The following is a 14,983-nucleotide window of genomic DNA, read 5'->3' on the forward strand; positions in this document are numbered from 1 at the left end:
AGTTCCTAATTGTCTACTGGACTGAAACCCTTAGTTCTGGCTAACTGTGGGTCACAGGCTACCCCAGATCTTCAAAGCGCAGCTTCCTTCATCAGTGCACACAAAACAATAAGGCAATAAAGAGAGAATGCCAAAAACACAAAAGTATCAGTCATTTGTAAATGAACCCAACAGAAGTGGCATCGTGTCACATATGCCATATTCTAATCATCAGAAACAAATCACTAGTTCCAGCTCACAAGGAGCATGAATACAGCAAATAATCAAAATGTCCAACAAGAGGAGAATAAAAACAATAAATTGTAGTATATTTATAGAATTAAATACTACATAGAAATTGAGAAGAAAAACAGTGAGTACACATCAAAACATGGATACATCTCAAAATACTATTCTGAGGAAAAGAAGCCTGTCACAAAAGAGAACTTGCTGTGTAATTCTATTTACATGAATTTCAAGAACTGGCAAAACTACCTGTCGATGAAAGATGATAAAAAGTAATTACTTAAGAGGGGTAGATTACTGGTTATAAGGGCCATGGGGAATATTCTGGGGTAGAAGAAAGGTAATGACCACAGCAGTCATTATACAGAGAGATACACATGTAAGATTCATTGAGCGGTGTACTTTAGATCAGTGTACTTCTATGCTTATATATCTCAATATATATCTCAATATATCTCAATATATAATTATCCAATTATATTACATTAATTAAATTAATAATAACTTAAAATAAGACATGCCACAACAACCTCTGGTCGATAATGGTTGGTGTTGCTGACCAACTGTTGCTGCTGTCCATTGGCATCCCCAAATCTAGTGTCTTATAGTAACTACCCCCCTCTATCCCATACTACGACATCTCTTTCATGGACACATGGGTGCTATACTTTCTTTCCTAAAGTCATACTGAAGCATATGGTTCTCTGTGAAGCTTTCTTCAGTCCATCAGCTTAGATTCGTCTTGGTGCAAGGCTTCATTAATAGGATTGGGCTCTACCTTGAGAAATAAAGTAAAAAAAAGTCTGGCTTGGGGATTCTCTCCAAATCTACCTAAGTAGTTCTATCACCATCCTACCCCTCTCTTCCAAAGAATTGTGACTCTAAGAAATAGCCATGTGGCAAAATGTCTTCCCCAAGCAAACACCAGAGTATACTCTTGATTCTCTTCTCTTGATTTCCTAGAAATTGATCTCCCAAGCCCAGGACAACTGCTCTTACATGAGCATCCTACACTCACTTTACTGTCTGTTGGTTTGAAAAATCCTATGCTAAAAGTTCATGAGCTTCAATCCCTGATCTTTATTTGTTCCACTATTTTTTTATTTATTTATTTATTTATTATTTGAATTAATTAACATATAATATATTATTAGTTTCAGAGGTACAGTTCAGTGATTCATCACCAGTCTTACATAACACACAGTGCTCCTTATATCATGTGCCCTCCTTAATGTCCATCACCCAGTTATTCCATCCCCCACCCTCAGCCTCCAGCAACCTACAGTTTTTTTCCTACGATTAAGAGTCTCTTATGGTTTATCTGCCTCTATGATTTCATCTTCTTTTATGTTTTCCTCCCTTCCCTTATGATCTTATGCTTTAAAACTGATCTGTAGAATAACTAATTTGAGTAATTTATAAATCAGTACATTTGTTATCACTGATATACTATGAGTGTAAAAATCTCTGATTTTCTAATCAAATCTGAGCAGTGCTTTCTTTGTTCTATGATAAATATGCCTTAGGCAATGAATGTTACCGATTCAAAATGTGAAGATAGTCTGAGGATCTAATGTTTAATATGATGAGTATTGTTGATAACACTGTATTATAGAATTGAAATTTCCTAAGAGAGTGGAACTTAAATGTCCTCACCAAACAAAAACAAAGTCACCTCAAATGAGGTGATAGATATATCAATGAACTCAATGGAAGGAAATCCTTTTCCAATGTATACCTATATCAAATCATCACATTCGACATTTTAAATATCTTACAGTTTTGTCAATTATAACTTAAAAAGATAAAACAAAATGTGAAAATGAGTAGGGAAAATGATAGAAAAGAAAAAAGAAACTCCCAGGAATGAACAATAATAAAAAGTACATTAATTGGATTTCAAAGTACTACATACATACAAATACTGTCCACCTATTTAAAGAATAGATGAATCTAGCTTGCTAATGTTTATTCATATCTATTTAGTATGACCAAAAGAAAAAAAAAAACGGAATGCAAGCAAAAATCAGAGACTAGAGTATCCCCCACTTGCTTTTTTCTCCCTTTCAGAAGAAACCTTAGTCATTTCACAAAGAATTAGTTTAGAGAAACTTCAACAAATACCTTTATTTTGATTTAATATTTTTTACTTTGAGATTTCAGATTTTAAACCTAACCCTAATTATGTATAGGCTTTCTTTTTCCTTTTCCTTTTTTTTTTTTTGCCTCTTTTTATGTACCTGTTCTTATTTATAATATTATGGTTAATGTTAGTCAATTAAATCAATGCATGATCTTTCCTTTCAAACACATTTTTACTCAATAGTTTCCCTTTAAATGGCATTATGTGCCACTTAATTACATAATCCATAAACTTATAGGGCATCCTTGATTTTTTCCTCTTCTCTCTGCCCCCAATTCATCAATTAGCAGATCCTAAGGCTTCCTTCTCTTAAATCCATTCATCTTTCCATCTTTCTTTATCACCACATTATACTAATTCACGATTCTCTCTCTCTTGGAATATCATAAGAGCTTCCCAACAGATCTGCAACCATTTTTCTTCCTTCTAACTTATTAGCTAAACTGTGGGTAGAAAAACTTTATCAAAATTGATAATTGCTGGGGCACCTGGGTGGCTCAGTGGGTTAAAGCCTCTGCCTTCGGCCGGGGTCCTGGATCGAGCCCTGCATCTGGCTCTCTACTCAGCGGGGAGCCTGCTTCCTCCTCTCTCTGCCTGCCTCTCTGCCTACTTGTGATCTCTGTCTGTCAAATAAATAAATAAAATCTTTTAAAAAACTGATATTTGCTAATTGATAAATTGATAATTGATATATAACTCTTTCATGATCAAACCCAGTGACCAACCTTGCTTGCCTCAATTCATGCCAGTTTTTTCCCTGCTCTTCATGCCTTGCTATTCTCCGCATTCTCACAACCTCTAAACACATTCCCCTTGAAGAACCACCCCCATTTCTAGATTCACATCATAAATGCTGCTGTCTACCCATGATTCAGTTCTCAGTTCAACAGCCACTGTTTCAGAACAGTCTTCCCTGATATCCAAACTAGGCACGCCCAATGTCAGTAACTTCATACTCAATACATTCATAACCTCTATTAATCTTTTCCAGAATTAGTGCTTCTCAAATTTGTTGGCATATTAAAATTGCCAATTACATCAAATTCTCCAAGATGGTGTTAAGTAGAAGCTAGACAGAAGCAGAGGAAGGAAAGCCCAGAGGCAGAGTCCTTGAAGGGGAATGATATAAACAAGAGCTAGAGGCAAGCACCATGATGAATAAGCTACAAATTAAAAAGCCCAGGGGCACAACATCCTGATCTTATGGTTTCCAAGACCTTAGGGGTGATAGATCCAGAGCCACGGGTGTGGAGCATGAGCTCTTCTCTTCCACCTCTGCTCCAGGGTAACCCCAAGACTCATTATAATGCAGCTGCATTCCCAGCACAGCTCCTGTCAGGATGGAGAAAGGCTGCCACGACAGTTCAGGTACAAACCTTACAGAGTAAAAAACTCCCTCTCCCAACATGTGGGAGTCGTCCCCGAAATTATCGGAAACAGCCTCCATTAGATACCACCTCACTGTACTTCACAGCTCCTCCGAGCCCTGGGAGATCCAATAACAACCAAAACAAGCCAGAGGCCAGTTCACCTCCTGAAACCTGCCCCCATCCCACCTTGAGAGTGTACATTAGCTTTAATAAACTTTGTATTTGCTGCTTCCTTCCTGCTGTCTATATTCCAGCACAGATCCCCACGCAAATCTTCTTGTGGGAAATCCAAGGACCTAGACCTCCATTACATACATTGCAGAACTCTCACACAAGTAATAATGGTACCCAAACATTAGTATTTTTCTAAAACTACCTTGACGATTACAATTGTTCACAAGATTGAGATCCACCTTTTTAAATATGTGGTTCTCAAAGCACAGCTACATCCTACAATTGCCATGGGGAGATTTTAAGATACATTTGAGCTTCACAAAAATTAGTTAAATCAGAATTTCTGGGTATAGAGCCCAGGCAGTCGAACATTATAAATGTTCCCACGTGATTCTAATACGAGACCAGGGCTGAAAACCATTCAACTAACTAGATTAAACTTCCAGTGCCCCAGATGATTCCTGACTTATAATAGTCACAAGACAAAAATTTGGTGACGGACAAAAATGAATGAATTAATTAATAATTAATTAGCTTTGGTTATTTTGATTATGCAATCATTCTTTTTTGCATGTAGTCTATAGTTTTTACAGAAAGCAATATAACCTTTATTTATAAACTTCAGAGGTCAGCATAGGCTTCATAGGCTTGGCAAGATTTTAATCCTGACTTTAGATTCATTCTAGATGAGCTCAAAACAAAACTGAGCAAGGAAAAAAAAAAAAAAAAAAACTGAGCAGAAGGAGATGCTAAATTTAACTGAGGTTAAGTATATTGTGAGATTTGAATACTGATATATATTAATAGACTACCAGTAGAATGTAAAACTTCTTCATACAAGTTATCTGTTTTTCTATACATTTCTATCAATATGCCCCCAATAAGCAAACACAAAAACAGCATGTACCATTTATTGAAAACCTACACTCCAGACACAGAAATCTGTGTTTTCCAAGATATTATCTCATTTACTCTCCAAACACACTCAAAAAATCTGTAATGTAAAATCTGAATCCAGTTTCTAGTGGTGAGAGAACTGAAGCTTCATAGTGTTTACAGTATTTAATTATGGTCATTCACCTAAATGATGGACAATATGGGATCATCCAGACCCATCTAACTCTGAAGCCATGCTATTTCTATTTAAACTAAGTCCTGCTTTCCTGTGATGTTGTTATGATCTGTTTGTCTCTTTGAAAAAAGCATCTTTGCAAGTGCCCCCATATTATTCGAGTTTCTCCAAGAAGTAGATGAATTTGCTGCAACATTCATAACAATTTTACCAACTGTTAATTTGGAAAATTTTTAGCATGTTAAAAATATATAATCACCATTCCTTATACTTCACTCCTGTTAACACATCAACACCACTTCCTTGAATTACTTCATGCTCTTTATTTTGCAAAATACCATTTCAATTAAAAACAGTGGCTAGCAGCCAGATTCAACAGTAGTAATTGCTTGTCTTGTTAATTGAAAACCCAAACCAAAAATGACTCGGGGAAGGGAATTATAATCTAATAATCTGCTTTGTAAAAAACAACATAGCCCCCAAAAGTTAAATTCAGTGGCTATCATAGTAAAAAATAAATGCCAATGAAATTAATCAAATTATATGCTGCATTATTTAATAATCAAAACAAATACATTACATTTTTCTTCATTCCATGCCTATTTTTCCTATTTAATATATAAGTTCTAGATAGAGAAATAACATAATAACATGTTATAAAAGTACATATTTTAGTACAACTCCCCAGAAAAAATCAACAAGTATATATAATTATAGCTAAATTTATATAATAGAATTTTTGCAATCTGGTAGTGAAGCATAGGAATCAGGGACAATGGCTAGGATTTATTGTTAAGATCGTGAGAAAACAAGATTTTGGGCCTAATGACCAAAGGTCCATTCTATCAGATTAGCCTTATCTTTGCATCTCAACACAAACCTGAGAACAACACTAGAGAGCCCAATACATGATATTAATCAATTACTGAACAAACAAATGTATGACATTACCAGGGGTCAGATCCTCAGCTATACAAGTTGAGAACATCATCAAGATCTTTTTGTTTACTTGTTTTAAATTTTGTTATTTTCTTTGGTTTTTCATTCCTGAATGACATTCAGTTTCTTGGGAGATGGAACACATCAGAACTCTCTTAAAAGGCTTATTTTAAGCTAGATTGATAATTTATTAGTAGTTACTATTAATTTATATATACCACTTCCTCCCAGTGTGCAGTTTCATTAGGCAAACCAAATCATATAAATCTGTCCATTAACCACAGAACAATTATAGGAAATGTTGCCATTGCTGCAAGGATATTTACATCAGGTGAGTATTTTATTCTTTAAATCTTCAGAGAGACATAAATCTAGGATATAACTAGTACTGGTCATCTGAAGCCTTGAGACATCTTTCTCCAGCAGTGCTGGAAAAACACTAAGCATTTTCTGTACCCAGTGCTTCTTTTCAACATCCCTAAGTAGACATCTGTTTCTCATCACAATTTTTTAACAACTGTCATGTGATATTTACCTAGAGAGCAGCTTATATGATACTAGTTACAATTTCAGTTAAGACTTTAGAAACAAGAAGCATATTTACAAACCCTCTCCCAGGATATAAAGTATTCCAATCTGTCAATCATTAACTCAAGAAATGTTTTGTGTTGGACATTTCTGATTTCTTCCACAGTACCAATTCCTACTTTCCAAAAGTCCTTAGTTATCCTGCTGGGAGCCACTGGTTCCAGGAAACCTTATGACAGTGGTGAAGCACATAATCTACACTAAGCCAAGCAGGTAGCCTACCCCTAAGCACATGCCATGTAACCCATGCCTATTTAACTGGCGAGAATCTCAACACATGGAATGAGATATAGGGAACAAAAATACAATTTTGCTTACGACTACCTAACACACTCATAAAAGATCCGGAACTCCTATGACCATTTTTCTTCCAGGCAGGAAGCTAGTCAGAGGATGGAACCAATATAGGAAATAACTCAGAGTGAAAAGTCGGAAAAACTACAGAGAAAAATAGAATGAAATCCTGACATTATAAACCTCTGGATCAAACAGCACCTACACCTGCACCACCTTTGGAATTTCACCAGCTCAGTTGCCAGGCAATCTGCTCAGCTGTACAAGGTTCCATGCCCAAAAGGGAACTCCACACTTGGTTTAATGCTCTGCTGTTGCCTTCTTAAAATTGTTACAAACTTTTATCTCAGGGCCTACGTTTCTAAGTGAGATCCTTTGTAACTATAGACCTTGTCTCTAAGCAAAAAAGATACACCTGGCAGCAACTAGCACAGGAGGGGTTGTCAAAGCAACATGTGCCTGCCTAGCCCTCTCCAGGACTCCCGAGACTCTGAGAGAATAAGCTGACCACGACCTGGGTACAGATCCACAGCAGCAGGCGCAGAAACAGCAGCTGGGGTGGCAGTGAAGGGAAGGGGAGGGAGAGGAGTGTCTTCTGATGAGGGCAGTGCGGGTTTGGCTCATCTCTCTGCACCCAACTGCACAAATGTTAACTCTGGGGACTGTGGGAACCAGAGGCAATAAATCACAAGTAAATAAAAGAATATATTCAGACATCCCAATAAAACATGTTAAGGAATTATTAAAATCCTTCAAAGAGTTTAGACGCTCTGCTTTAAAAAACTGCTGCAACCTGAAATACTGCAAAGCAAATATCCACAGGCTTAAAGAAATAGAAATTAAATTTAAAGATAGTCATGTCACAGTACCGTGTCTGTAGATAAGCTTCCGCACTGTGGTTAAGAAACCAAGGCTTTTTCCTCCCTGTGCTCCACAATTTCACCAAGTCTTCTGGATCACCTGCATCCACATGAGAAAACAAGAATTCTTTTAATTTTATAAAGAATACAGAAGAGTCCATACGAGATTTTAGAGGTCATATCTGGTAGCGCTGAACATAATTTCTGCCCAAACTTCTCTGATCAGAAGTCAGTCACATGCCCGCACTAAAGGCAAGGGTTTGCAGCTGGATACAGGGCAACGGTGTTGCAAGGAAGCAGGGAAGCCAGATATTGGTGAGCACTACCACTTTCCTATTCTCTCTTCATCCTACTGGAATCTAGCTTATGTCACTACTACTTTAATGAATACGTTTTAACTAAGTGACAAATGATCTTTTTTTTTAATTTTTTATTTTTTATAAACATATATTTTTATCCCCGGGGTACAGGTCTATGAATCGCCAGGTTTACACACTTCACAGCACTCACCATGGCACATACCCTCCCCAATGTCCATAACCCCACCCCCCTTCTCCAAACCCCCCTCCCCCCAGCAACCCTCAGTTTGTTTTGTGAGATTAAGAGTCACTTATGGTTTGTCTCCCTCCCAGTCCCATCTTGTTTCATTTATTCTTCTCCTACCCACTTAAGCCCCCATGTTGCATCACCACTTCCTCATATCAGGGAGCAAATGATCTCTTTTTTAACTCATTTCTTCTCTCGCCCCCTCCCCCACACCCTCTGGACGGGGGCGGGGCTCTTCCCAGCCAATGGCGGTCTGTCTCCAGACAGAAGCCTCCTCCTCTCACTTCTCAGGACCTCCTCGCCTCTCTTCGTTGCCTAAATATCCTCAGGCCAATACCACCGCCTCAAAAAGCCCTCACCCGGGGCACCTGGGTGGCTCAGTGGGTTAAGCCGCTGCCTTCGGCTGGGGTCGTGATCCCAGGCTCCTGGGATCGAGTTCCCTATCGGGCTCTCTGCTCAGCAGGGAGCCTGCTTCCTCCTCTCTGCCTGCCTCTCTGCCTACTTGTGATCTCTCTCTGTCAAATAAATAAAATCTTTAAAAAAAAAAAAAATAAAAGCCCTCACCTCTCCCCTCCCCACCCCCACCCCGCCTCGAGCCCCAGGGAGCCCATATCCTCCTACCCGCATCTCCTCAGCCCCCTCCCCACATTTCCCGAGGCCATCCTTTGACTCAGTCCTAGCCCCTAGATTGTGTTCCCAGGTACCCTTCCTTAAAGTACCCCCATGCAGCCTTCGCCTTTCTCCCCCAACCCACCTGGGGCCAGGGACCTCGACCACACTCCAAAAGTCCCGCGGCCAGCAGTAACTGGGCCTCCGTGTGGTGCAGACGGATTTCCGGTTGGGGGAAAGGGCGCCCTCTGGTGGCTGTAGCAGCCAACGTAGCAAGACGCTGCACTTTGCAAAGCCTGCTGCAGAGCTCTCGCCAATGACCTTTTGAACACAACAGTTAATGGGCAACCTTCAGCCTTTAATTGAAATAGTAGTACATTTGGCTGATTCTCTCAGTCCGATTCAGTTATGTCCTGACCTGTGGTACTTTTAACCTTTTAGTCATCACCATTATGGAATTTGACATATCGCATCTTAAATACCTTGTCTGTCTTGCGTAGGTACCTAGAGTTCCTTGGGAAGCCTTCTTTTCCATTTTTGCAACTCTGATCCCGGTTGCCCTTTGTGGAACTTAGCATCTCAATAAATGCCGGTTGACAAACAGGCAAATGCGTAGCCATGTTGTTTTTATTTTTATTTTTTTTAAAGATTTTATTTATTTATTTGACAGAGATCACAAGTAGGCAGAAAGGCAGGCAGAGAGAGAGAGGAGGAAGCAGGTTCCCTGCTGAGCAAAGAGCCCCATGCAGGGCTCCATTCCAGGACCCCGGGATCATGACCTGAGGCGAAGGCAGAGGCTTTAACCCACTGAGCCACCCAGGCGGCCCCATGTTGTTTTTAAAATACGGAGCATCCAGGTAAGGGTGTCTAATAGGTTGACCATTACATACAAAACTAATTGATCAAAAAGCCTTTCTTCGCGGGGCACCTGGGTGGCGCTGTGGTTTGGGCCTGCGGCTCCTGGTTTCAGCTCAGGTCCTGATCTCAGGGTGCTGAGATCAAGCCTGCCTCTCACTGGTGCCAGGGAAGATTGGGCTTGAGTTCTTTCTCTCTTTCACAGTCCCTCTGCCCTCCCCGGGCCATCTCTCTTTTTAAAATAAATAAATAAATCTTCTAAAATATCTAAAAAATAAAAAATAAAAGCATGCCTTCCCTAGTTGGCAGTCATCCACAAATATGCAGAAGTTGAAATTCATGTGTATATATTTGCGGTTTACTTAGCTCCTAGAATCTATGAGTTGATAATTTTCATCAAATTAGCAACATTTTTGGTGACACTTAAATAAATACTGTTTCCCACGCTATTTTAGGAAAGTTAATTATACCTATATTAGGCTATTCGAAGTTGTCCCACAGGTATATATCTACTTTTTATTCTCTCCTTCCCCTCCCCCATTTCGGAGAGTTCTTATAGCTTCAAATCTCCTATGTCCTTTGTAATATGTAATCTCCTATTAATTCCAGTAATTTTCTTTCTCAGATAAGAGTGAATAGCAAAAGTTTAAGTAGAATCAAGAGGACAGGGGTAATAAATGATAAGTAGATAAGTAGAGTCAGACAAGAAAATGTCCTTAAGATATCTTTGGATTCCCCAGTTACAGTATGTTTGGAAACGAAGTATAAGTGAAAGTTCACTTGTAAGTGGTATGTAAGCATTGTGATAGCCAATATAGAAAATTCTCTCAAAAATTTCAACTGTAAACTAGAGAAAGAAAGGATAGTAGGGAGTATGACGGTGTGAGAAATGAAGTTTTTGTTGTTCCCTATTTATAATGTGGGGGAAATTAGCAATTGCTTATATGTTAGAGGAAAAGGGCCAAATGTTAAGATATTGTTACAGATAAAAATAGAATGGACTGATGGAGCACAGTTTCCAAAGAGAGATCAGAGTGTTCATGCCAGAGTTTGAATAGAGAGAGAAAGAACTGATAGAGATGTCTGTAACTTTGTAGTTTGAAAAGGAAGAAGGAATGCTTCCTTTGCCAAAATATGGAATTTTGGCAAAGAACTTCTAGATTTTCTGTGAATTAGGAAAGTAGTTTGCTGAATGAGTGCTTAAATAGACTCAAGTGCAGAGGAAAGTGACAAAAATATGAGTATATACATCCAGGGAGAAAAAACTGGGTAAATAATTTTATATTTGTTTTTGTTGGATTTTTTTTTTAAGATTTTATTTATTTGAGAGAGAGAGCATAAACAAGGGGAGGGGCAGAGGGAGAGAGAGAGTGGGACAACCAGGCTCCCTGCTGAGCACAGAGCCCACTGTGGGGCTCAATCCCAGGACCTAAGATCATGACCAGATCTGAAGTCAGACAAAACCAACTAAGCCAGACAGGCGCCCCAACAATTTTATCTTTGAATTTAAATAAAAAACAAATCCTGGGGAACAATGAACGTCCTGCTCAGCTAAAGACTTAAAATTATAAATTTGAAGTAAAACTCAATCCTAGATTAGATTCCCCCCCCATTCCATTATACCACTTATAAGCCACAGACATAGAGAAGGATGGAGTGAACAGAATCAAAGTTGAAATTTTACAAGGTGGCGGTGATGAAAGAGAAATGAGATAAGATTAAGGTGATAGCCCAAGGAGTTGAGTGCGTAAAAGGAAGAAGGGAAACTCAGTAAGGACTAGTAGTATCCACAAAAATAAAGCAAAGGACTGGGAATCGTAGGGGTGTGGAAGAGCAAAAGGAATGGCAGCACGCTGGTGAGAAATCCAAAGAAATGGAAAACTGTGCAGAGGTGGATTAATGAATTCCACGATTTCACAATTGAAAAAACTGTCAGTGAGGACGGGCTGTCCCGTGTGACCCCTCGGTGTGGGTTGCTGCTAAAGGGGAATGGAGATTCACTAGGAAAACCAAACGGGCAAGGTGCTGGATTTATCATGTGAACAGCCCTGAGGTTCCCTGGATAACTTGAGAAACCTGAAGGAGAGAGGAAGACCCTGAGTTAGTTATCAAATTCTCAGAAGAATGTATGGACAGTGTTGGCCAAGAGTGGGTAGTCCTGAGCATTCAAGAAGGAGGCCTTTTGATTATGAGTGGAAGATGCATCCTTATCCTCACCCTCACTATGGAGGCGTGTAGGGGATGAGAGAAGGAACAGACCTCTCTACGGAGAAAAATAATGGAAACAGTGCCAGTGAAATCTTTCCACCTAATTTCACAGATTTTATTTGTATTTCTAATTGTTTCAATGTCAACTGACTTTGTCTTTGAATTCTGGGGAACGCCTTATTTAATTAAATCACACAGAGAATCCTAATAGCCTATCTACCGAAACAGGAGGAAAAACACTAAGTCACATTAGTCAATGCGGACAGTGGGAATAGCAGTCAGGAAAATCATGTAGGTAATAAATACAAATTTCCCTATCAGTCGACCCAATGGGCAAGGGAACCAAATCACGATCAGGTGGCATGTACCTGCAAAGAGGGTTTACTCCAAACAATGCTCATTCTGAGGATATTGCTTGATTTTTATTCATAAATATAATTTAAAAACAAAGAAACCGATATTTTTTTCATACTGAAATGAAAAAACATCATCCCAACTCTTCTTTTTTTTTTTAAAATATATTATTTATTTATTTATTTGACAGAGAGAGATCACAAGTAGACAGAGAGGCAGGCAAAGAGAGAGAGAGAGAGAGAGAAGCAGGCTCCCTGCTGAGCAGAGAGCCCTATGCGGGACTCAATCCCAGGACCCTGAGATCATGACCTGAGCCGAAGGCCGTGACTTAACCCACTGAGCCACCAAGGCGCCCCCCCAACTCTTCTTAATGCTCCAGGGAGGCACATCCTCCTCAGATGCCCAGGGTACAGATTTCACTCTCTGTTGCCCTTTGGGCCAGGACAATCTTCATCTACTTGCAGCCAGACCAGTGGCAGAGGGCCCTATGCACAGTAAAGGCCCAACACGGGTTTTACTGTGACTTGGATCACTGACTTGAAGTTCTTAATAATTTTATCTTTGAATTTGACCTTTGCATAGCTCAAGGACCTAGAATGTCTCTTCACCTGCAGTCCCATCCCCCTCCACCTCTGCTGGACAAGTTCTCAACCTCTCTCTCTCCCTGCCTGCCCCATGATGGCATGGGCCCTCTGTCACCAGCTAGCGCCTGCTCATGAGTATGCAGAGGGTGGAGGTCAGGCATATTCACCCTGGTGGGACTTGGTGGCGATCATTCCTCCCCAGATGGTAGAGGCTTGGGACATTCTACAGGAGTCTCTCCCTCACCTTGAGCTATGTAGCTAGTGCCTCCAGAAGCAAGTCTTCGTGCCCTTTGTGGTTTTGGCCTGACTTCCCTGCTCTATGAGATTCAGCATGTTGGTCTGAAGCCTGGCAGGACGTGGGGATCCAGCAGCAGGTGAGCCATGCAAGCACACTCAGTGATGGAACAGGGCCCTGAGGGGCCTGGGAATATCCACAATCACCCTCCAGATATCCTCCTGCCCAAAGAGCATGCAAATGAATAGTCAATTTAAAACTATTTGAAAAGGATGCTACATTTTCATGTTGCATTGAGCCCCACAAAGTATGTATCTGATCTTGCTCTGAGCTCTCAGCAACATGAAACAATGCGAAGAGTTTAAGTCACTCACTTGCATGTGGCAGATTCTACAGAAGGTTCAGAAGAATGTTCCACCATTCTTCCATAGACAAACGGTCCCTCTCTTCCCGTAGATATTCTAGTGAGATAGATCTGTGTCTGTGCCTGTGTCTATGATATCTTAAGTGCTGGAGACTGAAAATTATATAAGGTGTAATACTTATGAATTGAGCGACTTAAGTATCCTGAAACATCATTGTAAATGGTGAGTTCACACCTTCTCTAAGTGTGTTATTGAAAGCTTCTGTTAAATAAATGTTTATTTCAGATTTTGTGCTCTGATAAATTTTTTTTCAAAAATGAATTTTTTCACACTTTATTTCAAAAATAAAAATCTATTAATCTTTTTAATGCTTTAGATCAAATGTCTTCTCTCTGCCCCAGTTTTAATTAATATAACTTGTCAATATCCTGGATAAGGTTTTTTACCACCCCTCTATCAATAATGGACCACTAATTTTAAGGGAATTCAGACTTTTATGCAAGACACAACAGACTATTGCAACATCATTTGTGTTATAAAGGGATTTTTGCCATATGAAGAAAAATAATTCATCTATCTCTGAAAGAGAATTTTTTCTTTCTAGAATTTTACCATTGGATGAGACTAGAATATAGGTTCCCAAGTCAAGAAATGAGAAAAACTTAAGTGGTAATTGCTAAACCAGAGAGCCCATTTAGATCAAAGAGATACGTTTAAAGGACTAAAGGTAAAATATGTTTTTATTATAGCTTTTAGCTTGCTTGAAGATCTATTGCCTTTGAGGTTGAAAAAGCACTCCAAAGAGGGCAATAATGATTCCAGAAACAGAGATTATACTCTATTGATGATGTCCTTCCCTATCCTCCTGTAAGCGGCTTTCCATTACTGATATATACCAGACCAAATTGTGTACCTTTCTCTATGAATAATGAAAGCAGGCATAAGCACAAGAAATATAAGGGGACTGTTGTAAACAGATACTTCTGTTTCATTACCACTGTTTTATTAACAAATCACTTCCATTAAAGAGATTATGAGATTGCAAAAAGCAATCTAGAATGAAATAGTCCAGGCCTAACTTTCATTTTGTAATGAATTGAAATGATTTGTCTGCAGTCGATTCAGTTCCTCATTGTTTCTGTGACTGTGCTCAGTCCATTTTGTATCTTGAATTGTGAGTGTGCTCTCCCCAGTGGAGTATGTGAAGCATCTTTTCTAGGAGAAAAGGATGTTTCCAATTAAATCAAGATATACATTTCTCACCTCCTAATGCAGAAAGTGGTGTGTTATATGTAATATACCTTACGCTGCAACAATGTGCTCAAGAGCCCCATACTTCTTACTGTAGTTATCCTACAATGCAATAGTTTGTGACTAAACTATAAGCTTTTTTAACAGTCACGACTCCACAACTTACTATTAGCATCATTTTAACTTTTTTTCTTTCTTTCTTTCTTTCTTTCTTTTTTTTTTTTTTTTTTTTTTTTTTTGTAGTGAGAGAGGGGTTTGGTTGGGGGTGGGGGAAGCAGAGAGAGAACTTCACTTCACATCCAGTGCCAAGC

The 14,983-nt window shown here is 39.3% G+C and overlaps 1 long non-coding RNA gene across 1 annotated transcript in view; it reads right to left on the minus strand.

Moving 5' to 3' along the window:
• The window catches only part of LOC122917068, a 282,102-nt gene extending 273,044 nt beyond the window's left edge, over nucleotides 1-9,058 (minus strand). Inside the window, exons 1-2 of the long non-coding RNA XR_006386347.1 lie at nucleotides 8,966-9,058; nucleotides 7,675-7,765 (exon numbers count right to left, since the gene is read on the minus strand). This is a non-coding gene — a long non-coding RNA (uncharacterized LOC122917068). The remainder of the gene's footprint in view (nucleotides 1-7,674; nucleotides 7,766-8,965) is intronic.
• Nucleotides 9,059-14,983: the final 5,925 nt, after the last annotated feature.

This window comes from Neovison vison, chromosome 1 (genome assembly GCF_020171115.1).
Source record: "Neovison vison isolate M4711 chromosome 1, ASM_NN_V1, whole genome shotgun sequence".
NCBI lineage: Eukaryota > Metazoa > Chordata > Mammalia > Carnivora > Mustelidae > Neogale > Neogale vison.